Source organism: Neovison vison, chromosome 6, assembly GCF_020171115.1.
Source record: "Neovison vison isolate M4711 chromosome 6, ASM_NN_V1, whole genome shotgun sequence".
Lineage (NCBI taxonomy): Eukaryota > Metazoa > Chordata > Mammalia > Carnivora > Mustelidae > Neogale > Neogale vison.
The window spans coordinates 100,822,955-100,840,831 of NC_058096.1; the positions used below are offsets into that span (position 1 = coordinate 100,822,955).

Here is a 17,877-nt window from a genome sequence, read left to right on the forward strand (position 1 = left end):
AACCTCCACAAGGCCTGGCTCTGTGTGGAAAAATATAGGTCATATAGGTCAAGTGCCATGAGGAAAGCAACCAAAAAGTAACTGTGTAGGGATTTTTCGACACAATCCCAGTTACAGTAGGCTGACAGTGGAATAGAGAAAGGTATTAATTAATGAGAAACAAAGTTTTACATTACCTTCACTTAAAAATTAGGATACAACATTGAAAGAACTTGTGAGAACCTCGATTTGATCTCCCCATGTAATACAAGTCCACCACCTATGAAAGACTCACTGATGTGAGTTGATTGAGCAGAACTTAACTCATTCTATTCTAGAAATAAGGTTACACATAATGTACTTGTTTCTAAGGTAGCTCAGAAAAAAAAAAAAAAACAGTAATAAAACAGGATCACAGAATCAGATGTGATGCTGATTTAAAGATGCTGTTCAACTCCCTTATTTTACAGATAATGCAGCTCTGGTGAAGAGAAAATTGGGTCACCTGCCCTATTTAATATCAATGCAGTGGGGCACCTGGGTGGCTCAACCAGTTAAGCATCCAACTCGTGATTTCTGCTAGGTTCTTGATCTTAGGGTCATGAGTTCAAGCCCTGCGTTGGGCTCCATGCTGGCATGGAGACTACTTAAAAAATAAATAAAAATAAGTAAAACCAAAGCAGGAAAGAGAGCCAGATCTTTGACGCTTAAAACCCTGTATTTTCAGACTACACCACCACCACTTATGAAATATTTTTATGTATGTATCTCAATATAGCTTAATTTTATCAGTGTGTCTTAAAAACCAGTCGTATCACATTCTCTCAGTTGGTGATGAAACCATCATAAATCACACATAAAGTAGTAAATAGGCTGAGTGTGAAACGAGGTCTACTCCAGAACACCTGTGATATATTCCCTGTATCAGGTATGGTGAAATCTCAGAGTAATTTTTCACCTCCTAAAGGTAAAAGGAATTTTCCCATTAGATACAATACTTTTTTGTCCCAAATGCTGCTAACTACAATTTGTTCAAAGTTGATTCAAATGGATAACAATATGAGGAAATTTCAGGATAAAATTACGATTACAGCAAATTAAAAGTTTATTTAGATTGCTCAATTAAATTGGCCTGGCTGTGTTGCAAAATTTCTTCCAAAAATGCTCCCAACAATCATCCTTCTTTTTCAGTCTACAAGACTTTTAAGTTGCTATACTCACAGATGATACAACTTAGTTCTCACTCCTAGACCACTATCCCTTCCCTCTTTGGTTTCTCCAGAGCCAAATGATTGACTACTTTGGCCCCATTCTACTCTAAGCTTTTGCAGAAAACTTAGAAGGCTTATCCGTATTTAATTTCCCTCACCTACTCAGGCAATGTTGATCCTGGTTCTGCATATTTCCATATTTTCCATGGCAATCTCTGTAGCCATCATTTACACAGAGAGCCTCTTCTGCATCTGACATCCCATCCCATTTACTTTCCTCTTGATTAGCCCTAATCAAACTATTATTGCTTCCATCTCCCTCTGTTCTTTTTCAGTTTTCCACACATCTTTCCTAGAAGTCTTTCCAGGTCCTGCTCTTTACAATTCCCAGTCTCACATTCCTATTCAGCTGATGCTACCCTGAAGAACCACAGTCCTTTAAGACTTGGTTTGCAACCAAATTATGTATCATTATTGTCTTTTATGGACCCGGAAAAAAAAGTAAACTGACCTGCCCAGTGCCTCTTATTTGGTTAATGGCAAATTCAACATATAATACAGTAAATTCATTCTCCACCAGCCAAAAATACATCTTACCTAGAATTAAACCAGCATGGTTTCAAAATTAATTTAGAGAATTATAAAAAAAAGAATAATTATTAAAAAAAGAAAAAACATTAATAAAAATTTAAAACTAATACATAATACAAATAAAAGCAGAAAAGTAAATGGAAATAGGAATGCAGCTGATGAACAAAAACATCTGTTTAAATCTTATGCTTTCTCAAAAGAGATACAAAAATGGCCAATAAGCACATGAAAAGATGCTCAATGTCATTAGGGATTTGTAAATCAAAAGCACAGTGAGATACCACCCTACACCTTTTAGAATAGCTTCTATCAAATGAACAAAAAAGAAATCTGTGCATCAAATTATACAATCAACAAAGTAAAAAGACATTATAGTGAAAAGAACAAAATATTTGCAACTCAAATCTGGTAGGAGATTAATATCAAAAAAAGAACTCCTACAACACAACAATATAAAAAAAAATAAGTAAAATTAAAAAAATCCTTTTTTTTTTTTTAAAGATTTTATTTATTTGTCAGAGAGAGAGAGAGCGCACAGGCAGAGAGAGTGGCAGACAGAGTCAGAGGGAGAAGCAGGCTCCCTGCGGAGCAAGGAGCCCGAAGTGGGACTCGATCCCAGGACGCTGGGATCATGACCTGAGCCGAAGGCAGCTGCTTAACCAACTGAGCCACCCAGATGTCCAAAAAAAAATCCTACTTTTAAATGGAGTAAGATTTGAAAAGACATTTCTCCTAGTAAGAGAAACAAATGACCAACAAGCATATGGGAAGATGTTCAATATCACTGACTATTATTAGGGAATTAACAAATCAAAACCACATTGTCTCACATCCATTAGGAAAGCTATTATCAAATAATTAATACCAATAACATTATTGGCCAAGAGGTGGAGAAAATGGAATCTCTGTGCAATACTGGTGAATACACAAAGTGGTACAGTCTTTATGGAAAACAGTACGGCAGCTCCACAAGAAATTTCAAGTAAAATTAACAGTATGATCCAAAAATTCCACTTAATGGGTGTGAAAGAACTGAGAGCAGAGACATAAAGACCTATCCACTCATGTTCATGGCAGCATTATTCATCATAGCCAAAAGCTGGAAGCACCCCAACTGTTTATCAAAAGATGAATGGATAAACAAAACAGTCTACCCATATAATGAAATACTATACAACCTTAAAAAGGGAACAAATTCTGATACACGCTACAACAAAGGTGAACCTTGATGAACATTATATTAAATGAAAGAAACCAGTCAAATACCATATAATGCCACTTATGAGACATCCAGAGTACTTAAATTCATAAAAATGGAAGCTAGAGGAGTGGCTGCCATGGACTAGGAGGGGGAAATAGGGAATTACTTAATGGATGCAACTTCAATTCAGCAGATAAAAAGAGTTCTAGAGATTGGTTGCACAACAACATAAATGTACTTATTAACACGATTAAAAGGTATACTTAAAAAACACACAGGGTGGCAGGTGGCGCCTGGGTGGCTCAGTGGGATAAAGCCTCTGCCCTCGGCTTAGGTCATGATCCCAGGGTCATGGGATCGAGCCCCGCATGGAGCTCTCTGCTCAGCAGGGAGTCTGCTTCCTTTCCTCTCTCTCTGCCTCCCTCTCTGCCTACTTGTGATCTCTGTCAAATAAATAAATAAAATCTTAAAACACACACACACACACACACACACACACACACGGTGATGGGTCACTCAGGTGGCTAAATCTGCGAAGCATCTGCCTTTGACTCGGGGTCCTGGGATCGAGGCTCACCTTAATCTCTCTTTTCCCTCTCTTCTCCCTCTCCTCCCACCTCATGCTCTCTCTCCCTATGTCTATCACCATCTGTCTTGCTCTCAAGTAAATAAAATCTTAAAAAAAAAAAGTACACATGGTAAATTTTAAGTTGTATTTTATCATAACAAAAATAATGTTTAAAAAAAAAGAAAATAACAAGTTTTGGTGAGAATATATATGAACTGGAACCCTTGCACTCTGAGAATGTAAAATGGTATACCCACTATGACAAATATACAGTAAGGCTGTTCCTCAAAATATTCAACAATGAACTACCATTTGACCCAGAAATTCTGGGTATATACCCAAAAGAATTGAAAACAGGGACATCTGTACACCGATGCCGGCAGCAGCATTATTTACAGTAACCAAATGGTGAAAACAAGACAAGTATTTATCATGAAATGAATGGATATACAAAATGTAGTATAAACACTGACATAAACACTGAGTATTATTTTGTCTTAAAAAGAAATGAAATATTTTTTCATTGGTGATCAGCAAACTTCCAGTTATAAGGTAAGTCTGGAGATGTAACACACAACATGAGGACTATAATTAACAATACTAAATTGTTTTTGTTTTGTTTTGTTTTTTTTTAAAGATTTTATTTATTTACTTGACAGACAGAGATCACAAGTAGGCAGAGAGGCAGGCAGAGAGAGAGGAGGAAGCAGGCTCCCCGCGGAGCAGAGAGCCCGATGTGGGGCTTGATCCCGAACCCCGGGATCATGACCTGAGCCGAAGGCAGAGGCTTTAACCACTGAGCCACCCAGGCGCCCCAACAATACTAAATTGTATATTTGAAAGCTGTTAAGAGAGTAGATCTTAAAAGTTCTTACCACAAGAAAAAAAAATTTGTAACTATGTGAAGCTATATAGCATATAATAATCATTTTATGATACAAACTTATTATGTCACAAATGTTAAACTAATGCAATGTTTATGTCAATTATATATCAACAAAGTTGGAAGAGTAATGTTATACTTACCTACTTTATACTTAAAATAACATAAACATTATACTAAGTAAAATAAATCAGGCACAAAAGAAAAATATGAAGTTTCCACTTACGTAAAGTACCTAAATAGACATTCTTAGACACAGAAAGTACAATAAAGGTTTACCTGGGGTAAAACGGGATTGAGGAATTATTCTTTAATGCATACAGAGTTTCTGTTTAGGATGACGAAAAAGTTCTGGAAACGAATAATGGTGATGATTCAGAACATCATGAATGTACTCAATGCCATGAGCTATACACTTAAAACCAGCTAAAATGGTAAAATTTTATATTCTATTTTACAAAAAAAAAAAAAAAAAGTTTTCTAGCTGAACAACCTAAATGTGCTAAAAGATTCAAAACTTCATAGCCACAACTACTAAACAGCACATCAACTCCTATTCCTAAACCCATAAAGACATTTCTATCCTAAGTACTTAAAGAAAAGAGACGGGTAGATAATGAACAGCATCATCAATAATATAAAACTTGTATGTAACAGGTGCTCAACACACATGAGTAGATCTCAAGACCGTCATAAAAATTTCTGAATAGAGATACAGGCTCACAGTTCCCCAAAAGGCCATGAAGCACCTTACAGGGCCATAGTGAACTCATAAGGACAACACAAAGTATTTTAAACTGATAAGAACAGATACTACACTTGATCTTAGCCAAAAGGCCGAGAAGCAAAGTATTTTAAATCTGAGAAGAAAACAGTGATACCCAGCATCTATCAGAAGCCACAATTCTGCAAGACTTAAATTTATTTTTAAAAGAAATTAGATTATTTATAATGGGGGTCATAGTGATCTATGTGAATAACAAAACAGTCAAACATTGAATTGGAGCTGCAGAAGTAAGATGGAAAAGAAAAATAAATCTTAAAAATTTTTTGAAATTCTATTAAAGTATAAATCCACAGATCTAAGAAACTCAAATAAACCCAAGTAAAATAAACAGAAAACTTCACAATTATATACAAAAAGCTATACATACTACTCTCAAACTGTTGAAAATCAGTGAAGAGAAAAACCATAAAAGCAATCAGGAAAACAACAAAAAAGAAACAAAGAACTGTTGCCTTCTCATCAAAAACTATGGGAGTAAGAAGATAATGTAAAGATTTCTTTAAACTGTTCAAGTAAAAAGAAAACAACACATTTTTCTATATTTGGTCAAAATATTCATCAAAAAATAAACAAGAAAACTAAAGCTGACAGAATTCCTTACCAACAGACCTGACTAGCAGAAATGCTGAAAAAAGTTCTCAAGCAGAAAGAAAAAACATATCAGAAGCAGGTAAACACTTTGATATACCCAAAAGAATGAAGAATGCCAGAACTGGTAAATATGCGTGCAAATATAAGGAACTTTTCATCTTTAACTTTCCTCTAAAATGTCTTTATCTGTTCAAGGCAAAAATAATATATCCTCGAGTTTGTAACACCTCTGGTAATAAAATGCAGAGCAATAATAATACAAAAAAAGGAGAAAAAACAGACTATCATAACAATATACATGAAGTGCTATAAATTTTACTTGAAGACACACAGTGAAAGTATGCAAAAAGTAAAATACAGGGTAGCCACTAAATAAGTTAATAAACAGAGGTATGGCTTATAAGCCAATAATGGAAATAAAATGAATTGCTAAAAATTACTAATTGACAAAAGAAAAACAGACAATAAAATAAAAAGATAGTATACTTAAATTCAACCACATTAGTAATTACATTAAATGTAAATGATCTAAATCCAATTAAAAAAACAAATTGTCAACCTAGGTTTTTTTTTTAAAGACCCAATTACAGGCTATTTAAAAGAAACCCACTTTAACTGTAACAATATACAGATTAAAGGTAAAAAGAAGAGAAAACACATACTATGCAAAAACTACATATAAGGAGGCTGAAGTGATTACAGTGATATCAAACAAGGTACTTTCATGAAAAGGACTAAAGAACATTTCATAATGAGAAAATGCTTAAGCCATCAGAAAGACATAAAAATCTTCAATGTCTACATCTAACACTCTTGGAAATATGAGATATGAAACCTGGGAGCACTTAAAGGAGAAACAAATAAATCAACTTGGATATTAACACTTTTCACTCTATAAATAATGAAAATATAAAAATCATAAAAATATAGAAGATCTGAACACCTAACCAACTTGACTTCAATTGGCATCTATGAAAAGCACCACGCAACAAAAATAGTACACAGTAAGTGCAAATAGAACATCTCCAAGATAGGCCATATACAGAGCTACTGAACAGATACAAATCTAAAAGATTTAAGTCACAGAGTATTTTCACTAACCACAAAGAAAAAACATGTACAACGTTCTCAAATATACAGAAATCAGGAAACACAGGCCTAAAATAACTAATGGGCCAAGGGCAGGCAATCACAAGGAAAACTAGAAATCATCACTAATTAAATGAAAATGAAAGGGGCTTATCAAAAATTGTGGGATGCAGCTAAAACAGCACTTAAAGAGAAATTTATAGCACTAAATACCCTATTACAAAAGAGCTAGCTTTTGATATCACGGATCTAAGCTTAAGAAGTTATAAAAAGATCAAATTAAACTCAGTAAGAGTTTAAGAAGAATATAAAGTAGAAATAAGAGCAAAAGAAAATAGACACAATATAGAGAAAAAGCTGTGAGACAAGTCTGTGAATAAATCAATGAAATTTATATACTTCTTCCTAAACTGATGAAGACACACTGCTAACCATGAGCAATGAAAATTTAACCAGATTCCACACTCATTAAAATAAGGGTCTTAAGCCAATTAAGTTCTGCAATTAAAAGAAAAAAATTTGAAAAGACAGATTACCAAAATGACTCAAGAGAGAAAATCTACACTGCTATATCTATAAAATATATTAAAAACCTTACAAAGAAAACTCTACGCCAAGATGACTTTTCTGGTGAATTCTATCAAACATTAAAAATATACCAAATCTATATAAATTCTGAAAAAATACAAAAGGCAAACATTTCTCATTTCCTGAAATTAGCATTACCCCAATACCAAAACCAAAGACAGTAGCAAAAACACAAAAACTGTAAGTCAATTCCTCATAACCAGACAAATCCTTAATAAAATATCAGGAAATTAAATCAACAATATATTAAAAGGATAATACATCATGACTCTGGAATGCAAGCAAGGATGATTTCAAATGTTAAAGTAATATAATCCATCATATTAACAATACAGAGGAGAAAATACATAAATGATCATATCAAAAGATGCAACAAAAATTTGACCAAAAAAAAAACTCAACACCCATTCACAATAAAAATTCTCAGCAAAGTCAAAACAGAAGAAAACATCCCCAATGTGACAGAGTATCTGAAAAACCTACAGCTAAGATAATTGATGACGAAAGAATGCTTTGCCCCTAAAACTGAAAACAAGGCATGAATGTCCTACATCACCAGCACCTAATGTAACCCTGTACTGGAGGCGCCTACTCAGTTGAAATTTTTTTTTTTTTTCAAAGGTGCAAAGATCATTCATGGTGAAAGGATAGTCTATTCAACAAATAGTACTGGACAACTGGGTATTCACATGGAAAAAGAAATGAATTTATCTCATCCCATAACAAAAATTAAATCCAAGTAATTCAATGTCTGATCACAGACCTAAAAGTAAAAGCTAAAATCCCCAAACTTCTAAAAGACAATACAGGATAAATTCAAAAGGCACAGGTCACGAAATAAAGAAATGTATAATCTAGGCTTGATCAAATTTAAAACTTCTACTCTACAAAAGAAGCACAAAAGAAAAAGCCAGCCATATACTGGAAAAAAATATTCTATGAAGTTGTGACAAAGGACTTGTATTCAAAATATATATATTTTTAAAAAAACACAATAATATGAAGATATACAACCCAAAATATGAGCAAAGTATTTGAACCATTCACAGAAGATACATGAATGTCCTCAACAAAATGAACAAACACAAGAAGATAATACTACAGTTCAATTAGAAGGGCTAAGAATAAAAAGGTAAGGGATTCCACGGTGGAGAAACTTTGGTGGGAATGTAAACTGGTACTTGGAAAACAAGTTTGGCAGTTTCTCATAAAATTCAACATACACTTACCACCTGACCTAGCAATCCCACTCCAAGGTAAAAAGAAGAAACATCATGTCCCTACAAAGACTGGAACACAAATACTCACAAATAACTTCGCTTCTAATAGCTCAAAACTGGAAACAATCCAAATGTCCATCAATAGGTGAGTAAATTTTAAAAAGCATATTTCCACAGTATGAGTTATGAAAAAGGAACTAATTACTAATATAGGAAACAGTACGATGAATCTTGAAAGGGGGGGGCACAAAAGAAAACAGCACAGAGTATTACTTTTTATTGCTTCTATAACAAATTACCAAACTTAGTAACTTAAAAACAACACAAATTTATTATCCCAAATGCTGACACAGGTCTCCATGGATGAAAATGTATGAGAGCAGGACCATATTCCACTTTGGAGGCTTACAAAAGGATCTTTTCTTTGACCCTTCTAAGAGGCAACCTTGGCTCCTGCACTTTCCTTCCTCCATCTTCAAAGCCTGCTTTTTTGCTAACTGGATCTCTCAGACTACAGTTTTTAGGGACTGGAAGGATGAGATTAGACCCACCCGGATAATCTCCCATCTCAAGGCCCTTAATCATTGGTTCTGTGGATTCAAGTATGGACATCTTTGAAAGGTTTTTATTTTGCCTACCATAAAATGGAATGGAATTCCATTTATACACAATCTAGAAGCAGCACAACTAATCTGTAGTGTTAGAAAGCGTATCAGTGGTTGCCTGGGATGGGAGTGAATAGTGTAAACGACTGCACCTGAGAACAAGGAAATGTTTCAGTAACAAATATGTGCCTTGGCTTGAATTGTGGTGGTTGTACAAACATAGACATACACACATACATATGTATATATGAATATATACATTTATCAAAACTCAGTGAATTAACCATTGCAAATGGGTTTATTTTATTTTATTTTAAGATTTTATTTATTTATTTGTCAGAGAGAGAGGGAGAGCGAGCAAACACAGGCAGACAGAGAGGCAGGCAGAGGCAGAGGGAGAAGCAGGCTCCCTGCCGAGCAAGGAGCCCGATGTGGGACTCGATCCCAGGACGCCGGGATCATGACCTGAGCCGAAGGCAGCTGCTTAACCAACTGAGCCACCCAGGCGTCCCTCAAATGGGTTTATTTTACTGTATGCAAAGTACACCTCAACCCAGCGTATATTAAAGTTATAAATAAAATCTTTATCAGGTGTTTTATTTTGGTTATGTACCCCTGCCCCCCACCAAAAAGCTTTAACAGGTTTGCCATAACTTCAATTCTCCAACCTTTCTCATATACCTTAAGTTCCCACCATGGCACTGTTCAGTAAAACATGCTAGGACTAGGGAAGAAATAATATTAACCACTGGAGAACTAAACACCTTTAATAGATTATTTATGAAGAAAAGCCTGTTGTAAATTCCAGTGCAAATATGGGAATTTGCAACAAGGCCACAACTCTCTGATAGTCACATATTCCTAAATTACATATTATACATTAATGACTAGGAATCCTGTGTGTTGCCATGATGTTGCTTCTAGGAGACAGTTCAGAAACAGCAAGAGGAGCTAAGAAGCTTACTAACCTGTGTGTGGAAGTTGATTAAGAAATCATCTGTAGCACTTTAAACACTTTGATCAACCACCACTACCTTCAAGAAAAGTGCACAACCACTAACAAACCTTAAGGTTGTATCAACTCCCCAGATTAATGTAACTTCCTGCAATAATACTAAATTAGTGTCATTCTTCTACACACAACTCAGTACAAATCATAAACACAAACATCCACCCTATGGGTCACACTAAAAGGACTTAAGGCCCCACCTCCAAAACTATAAAAGCTATAAAAAATACAATATGGTCTCTAAAATTATTAACATTCAAAAGCCTCAACGTAGACATACTCTGTTAGAACCTTAGCTCTCCTACTCTAAAATGTAAAAATAACAGGAAAAAATCTTTTTTAAGCCCTGTAATGACAAGGATGTTTTTCACTTATGTGGCACTGAGCTGGATTTTCTCAAAGGGAAAAGAATAGAAATCAGTCTCCACCCCAGGTTTAAAATGCTAGGCCTGATTCCCGCTACTGAGGAAAGTAAACAGCTCAGTTCCAAAACTGAATGAACAAGCTTCTTGAAATTATATCAATTCTCTAATGCTAAAAAGATTCCCTCCAAAATGGTAAGTAATTTACCACTCACAGTACAATTTAGAGCACCAATTTATGAAAATAAGGACCCTCTATTTTAAAATAGAGCACGTTCAATGCTGTTATGAGAAGTGCATGATTTATTAAGAAGAAAACTATATAAAGTCAATATATATAATTTACACATATATAAATGACAAATCTGATCAAAATAACTACTTGAAAACACAAACATAAAATTCTCATCCCCTTTTAGCAGCATGGATTCTTGTATCCATTCTCTCTTCTTTCTTAAAATAAGCATTTATAACACCCCTTCCAAGCACAAAAGTATATTAGTCCTTAACATTCTACTGGGAAAGGAGGAAAAAAAGGTCACCCACGTAAATGTACAATTATAATCAGCAGTAACTATTAAGAAAAAGTACCAGCTCCTATGACACCAAGAAAGCCCTCTCTAAGCAGGTAACACTCCTGCAGCCACCTTGGTGTAGAAGGCTTGGCTAAGACTGATGATGGCCATTCATGCTTTTACCACAAGTTGTGCTGGCCCCAAACTCAACTTGCTATGCTGCTGAGTTTCAAAGACACTACTTATACATCTACAAAAGGACTCACTATTTTCTTTGAGTAAAATTTAGCATGTTCATCTGTTAAAATTTTCAAAAAGCTTTATCAGTAGGTCAAGGTCATTGATACTACCCCCGGGTTCATATATCTAACCTCGTAATTGAGATCTCATTTAACTTAATGTTCAGTAGTGGTTAAAAGCCGGCTAGTGAGCCATATTTGCCAGTGATGCTGAGTATATTACTGAACAAGAGGAACAAAAGAGTCCTTTTCTCTAGGAGCTTAGACAAATAACATATAAATTAAAGAGCTGCTGGATGCCATGTTTTGTGGATTGGTGGACCACGTAAGAAATATCTGGTCTATAGAGAGAAAAGGGAATGAAATAATGTCCAACACAGACTCCACTGAGTCCCTAGTTCCCACTGTTTCCAATTCCAGGACATATCCCTGCACCAAGTTCATGAGATACTTTCTAATAACTTTTGCTTTTTCATCAACCTCTCAATTACGGGGCTTTACTGAAAACTCAAGAGCCCTAAATCAAACAAGTCTAAAGTCTACAACACTCTAGAATCCTTAATAAAGTTATAAATGTATAATTAAGTACTAAACAATCAAATCCAGTTAAATAACAATCTTATGTACATAAGTATACACAAACACGCCTAGGGATTTTTTGATAAATGTTTATTAAACACCATACTTTTCCATTTGTTATATTCTAAGTTATGATTTGCCGTTTTTCTGTTCTGCCTTCCTATTATCTCGATAACCCTGCCAGTTCTTGCCTTTCTCACTTTTCATATCGTTATTTTAGCTAGTCTATGTGCCCTTTTTCTTTTCCCCAAATCTCTTACTAGAGATTTCTACAAGCAGTAGGTAAACAGATTATTTCCTGCACTACATATTTTTATGTACCTAATGAACCTGTTAGGCTAATTCCGTTTTCAATTCACAAAATGCAAGTCAAAGACTCTGAATTCAGTAGTAAGAATGTATAATTCTACATAAAGGATTGTATGATGACCACCAGACCGATTCCCCCAAGAAACACTGGGCAAAGGCAGTAAATAGTTCAGCCACACACATAACAGTTTATTCTCCCCCTTTATGAACTGAATTTTATATATACACACACACACATACATGTGTAAAAACTACAGTCATTTAACAGGACAAATATTTTTATTTATTTAAATTAGGACAATAATTCAAACAGGTCAATCTAGGAAAAAAATGCATTTCTTGATTTCATACTGTATTCATTAACTAAAAAACAAAGTGTAAAATCAGACTTTGTGTTATAACTGGTATGGGCCAGCTAGCATCTTGTCATCTCTGTCCTTGCTTTTAAGTGTACAATCAGCAACAACATTTGTAGAATGGCAGTCAGCCATTCTACAGGATGGGGAGAAAAATCCTGAAACAATCGTTAGCCTCTCTTTTAAACCTTACATACCAAATCCAGCAAATTTTCCAGAAAAATCAAAAGACATACGGCAAACCACTAAAAAATGTATTTGCAAACCACTAAAAAAATGTATTTGCAGACACACTGGGAAAACCAGTAAAAAATATATTTGCAGATCATGTTGGGGGAAAAAAAAAACCCTCCAAGATGGACAATCACCCAGTTAAAGAACATGCATCAACAAATCAACGATCAACTCATGAAAAGGCATTCACCATCAGTTGTCACCAATAAAATTCAAATTACAATCACCATGAGAAACGACTGTACTCCCACCAGGATGGCTAAAACTGACAGAATGGACAAATACGAAGTGCCAGAAAAGATATGGAACAAGTGGAACTCTCAAACACTGCTAGCACAAGTACAAATTGGTACAAACTGAGGAACTGTTTGCCAGTATCTACTAAAGTTAAACTCTGTAACCCATCAATTCCATTTCTAATACACCAAAAAGATACAAGTACTTAAATCTTCCAAATTGCACATATACAGACACACACAGGAATATTAACTGCAGTTTTAATCAAAACAGCCCAAAGGTGGAAAAACCCAAAAGCGTCCTTCCACAAAAAGGTACGTAATAGTGCTATATCCATATTCATAGCAATGGAAAAGAAAACAAGTCTTGCTCGAGGCAACAAAGATGACGACTCCCCTCTCTACTAATCTATGCTCCGCAGTGGGTACAGTCCAGTAGAGTGGTCTCTTTTGGTGGGGAGAGCACGGGAGAGAGTACAATAGAGTCTGCGGGAGAGAGTACAGTGGAGTCTGAGGCATGGCAGGAAATATCCTGTAGCTTGATCTTGTTGGTAGTGATATGCACGTACACTACAACAAAAATTCATTTACAGTAAGAGAAAAGAAGAAAAGTGATTACCTGAAGTGCAAAGAGAAGAAAACTGAATGAAAGGGGGGTCTGAAGGCACTCCTTTCTGGGTGAGGTCATGTTCTAAATCTTGACCCGGATGAATTATATGGTCATATAAAGCTGCCAAAACTCACCAAAACTGTACATTTAAAATCTTATTTTTACGGGAAATAAATTACATCTCAAATAAAGTTTACAAAGTTATACACTTAAAATTTATGTACTTTACCTTACGTAACTATGCCACAATTAAAAATGGTGAGAGTCCAAAATACAACAGTCCACTAAAAGAAACGACTCAAATATATACAAGACACTCAACCTCACTCAAAATAAAAAACAAGGGGTGCCTGGCTGGCTCTGTCAGTGGAGCATGTGACTCTTAATGCTGGGCTTGTAAAAATCTACACCATATTGGGCATGCAGTTTACTTTAAAAAAAAAAAAAATTAGACACTAATATACCCCTTTTTTTTTTTAAGATTTTATTTATTTATCTGACAGAGAGAGAAGTTACAAGTAGCCAGAGAAGCAGAGAGGCAGACAGAGGCAGAGGGAGAAGCAGGCTCCCTGCTGAGCAGGGAGCCTGATTCGAGGCTTGATCCCAGGACCCTGAGATCATGACCTGAGCCGAACCCAGGCACCCTAAAATACCATCTTTACTATCGGTTTAGGGAAGAGCAAAACATTTGGCAACACTATACTATGTTGGCAAGAGTATAGGCAAAGACACTCCAGTTGGGAGCAGGAAGCCTCTGTGAAGTCCGTCTGGTAGTAGTTACCTACTTTCAAAGATACACATCCTTTGATCCAGCCGTTCCAATTCTAGTGATTTATCATCAGACACCCTTGCATGCATACACAATGATACATGCACCAAGGTTATTCACTGCAACACTATCATAGCAACAGACTAAAGCAACTTAAATATCCAACAACTGAGGGAACCAGTTAAAGTATGGTATATCCACAGAATAAAATACCTTACCACCACTAAAAAGAGGGAAGGCTCTGTAAGTGCTGATTTGAAATCCAAACATATTAGTGAAAAAAGAAGTTACAATAATGACTACATTTGTGTTTATAGCAATATCAAGGAGAGGACATAAAGTACACACTTACTGGCTTTTTTACATAGCATATAGTATGTCTCTGGAAAGACACAGAGGAAACTGGTAACACTGGCTGACTCCAGGGAAGTAACTGAATGGGGGGTCTTGGGGAACAAGAGGAGAAAGAATACTTTTGCTTAGATAACATGTTCACATTAATAGAAAGTCAAATCATTTTTGAAGGAGTTATCAGCTTCACTTCCTATATATGACTTGCTATACAGTTAGTTGTATAAATGTGCAAAATATCTAATGATCATAGATTCTCCAAAAAAAGTACCTCAATCTGATTATTTTGTTGTTACATTTATATTTTTTAAGATTTTGTTTATTTATTTGACAGAGATCACAAGTAGGCAGAGAGGCAGGCAGAGAGAAGGAAGCAAGCTTCCTGCTGAGCAGAGAGCCTGATGAGGGCTCAATCCCAGAACCCTGAGACCATGACCTGAGCCAAAGGCAGGGGCCCAACCCACTGAGCCATCCAGGTGCCCCTATTTTGCTGTTATATTTTTAATCCTTAGAAAGTATCAAGTCTGAATTCTTACAGATATTTTATTTACTTATTTGAGAGAGCAGAGCAAGCATGAGAGAACACAAGTGGGCAGGGAAGGGCAGAGGGAGAGCAAAGCCCGATGGAGGGCTGGATCCCAGGACTCCTGAGATCATGACCTGAGCCAAAGGCAGACATTTAACCGACTGAGCCACCCAGGCCCCCCTCAATAGTCTGAATTTAAGTTACTACAACTGAATAGGAAATATTAAGCACTACTTTGTCCAAATCTGAAAAAGGCATATACCTCTAAAAACACGTATCTATCTCCATAACCAATCATCTTAATCTAAGCAATCAGCTTATCTTTCTGTCCTCTAACCTTTCACAAAATTTGCTTTCCTTTACTATTTTAGTATTCTTGAACCCTAAGACTTAAATGCACACATTATTTATGTCCTTTTAACAAAATGAAAACTCCATTTCAGCTGTTAATGTAGTGATGGTGCTTACATTTTCTTTTAATTTTTAATTTCGTGTGTGGGTTTTTTTTTTTTTTTTTGAGATCATGCACACAAGTGGATGAGGGGTGGAGAGAGAGAGAAAGAGAGAATCTTAAGCAGGCTCCACGCTGAGCACAGAGTCCCACATGGGGCTCCATCTCAGCGTCCTGAGGATCATGACCTGAGCTGAAATCAACAGTGGAGCGCTTAACCAACTGAGCCACTCACATGCCCTTACGTTTTATTATTTTCTTGAATAATACTGATGAGTCAACAGAGAAAAATGGAGATTTATTTATCAATTCAGTATGTCCATATTTCATTAAGAACTGAATCTTATGGATACAAATTTTACAGATTTTAATTCTAGAGTTATATACTGTATAATCACCAGTCTAAAGAAAAAGTAATTATAACCACCTTGCAACCAAAAAAAAGCTAAATCTCCAAATCTTAAAACTATTCATACTTTTAAAAAAAAAAACCACTATTTTAACATGTTCAGATGAATAATTATTTTTTTTAAAAAATCAAATTCCCCTTTCAGTCATATTTCTCCATGGAACATCATTCAAGATTCAAAGCTAAAGAGACATACAATATATGCTTTAAAAAAAACTATCTGAAATAACTGTACCACACTGAAACATTCTGGAAACTAGGCACTGCATGTACACTAGGCAGCACCACCGTAAAACCAGTTGCTATTATAATCGGACCTCAACAGAGAAATGACACAGATTTCTAGTAATGGAGGGAGCATACAAATTTTCAGTTAATATACAGAACAAACTGCATATATGTCCACATAAATGCTTTCAAAAACTAATCCCACCCTTTGCTCACTAGTCAAAAAAACCCAGCAACTCTAAAAGACATAAGAAACCAAGATCAAGACAGCATATGAGCAGTGAACAAAAAGATCAGAAAGTGTAAATATCCAGTGGCCACCTCCTTAAATCCCTCCACCTATTATTCACTTTTCTTCATTCTCTGTATCACAGTCCAGAGAATACCAAGTGTGGTCCCCAAACCAGCAATATCAGCATCAGTAGTATCACCTGGGAATCTACTAAGAAAGTAAATTCTGAGGCTCCAACCCAAATCCAGTATATCAGAAACTTTGGGGGTAGAGCTGAACAATATTAAAATATGTGTTTAATAAGCTCTCCTGTTGATTCACCCTACATCTGAGAACTCTTGTCACAGTTCTTAGATAGGACTTTCACTTTTTACCTCTATCATAGCAATAGCCTCTTAGAAGTCAAGAGACACACCAAGGTGATGTCAAGAGGGTCTGATTACATCACCTTCCAACTCAAATTCCTTCAAAAGTCCCTCAACTTTCCAATGCCTTAGTTTACCTTCAGGACTTTCTGATATGGATCCTGCCACCACTTCTTCCCATCCCCTCCACCATCACCTCTCATAGCCAGGTGCTTACCTCTAATTCATAAATTAATCTAATTCATAAATTATTAACCCTAGTAGTCATTGTACTGCTATTACTCATCATGAAATGGCTTCCCTTCCTCCTACCTTTCCTCTACCTCCCCACTCAATCCCACATCCAACTAAGATATACTCATTTTCCAAGACTTGCTCCATTCTCTACTTGCTCCATTTTCTACCTGGCCCAAGAGAGTGTTAAGAACTCCTTCCCATATGCTCCTAAAAGCAACCTTTGCTTTCTTCGAGTTCTTATTATTTCCTGTTGACTTGTAGATCCTGGATTAAATCCTAAATAGGAAAAAAAAGGGGGGGGGAATTGGGGATATCCAAATAAAGTCTGTAGTTTAGTTAATTGTTATCAATGTTAATTTCTTACATTTGCTAGCCACACCAGTTCTGTAAGATGAGGAAGCTGAATGAAGGGTACACAGGAATTCTGCACTATCTTTGCAACTCTTCTATAAGTCTAAAGTTATTTCAAGATAGTTTTTTAAAAAGGAATATTTATGTAATTTTAATTAATTAAACAGTACTTAATTCAGATCAACTTCCTAAAGTT

The 17,877-nt window shown here is 35.6% G+C and overlaps 1 protein-coding gene and 1 pseudogene across 2 annotated transcripts in view; both read right to left on the reverse strand.

The window, feature by feature from the left end:
* TBL1XR1 (TBL1X receptor 1) overlaps positions 1-17,877 on the reverse strand; it is a 170,271-nt gene that overhangs the window by 137,295 nt on the left and 15,099 nt on the right. The window lies entirely within an intron of this gene.
* On the reverse strand, positions 5,128-5,282 carry LOC122910855 (annotated as a pseudogene).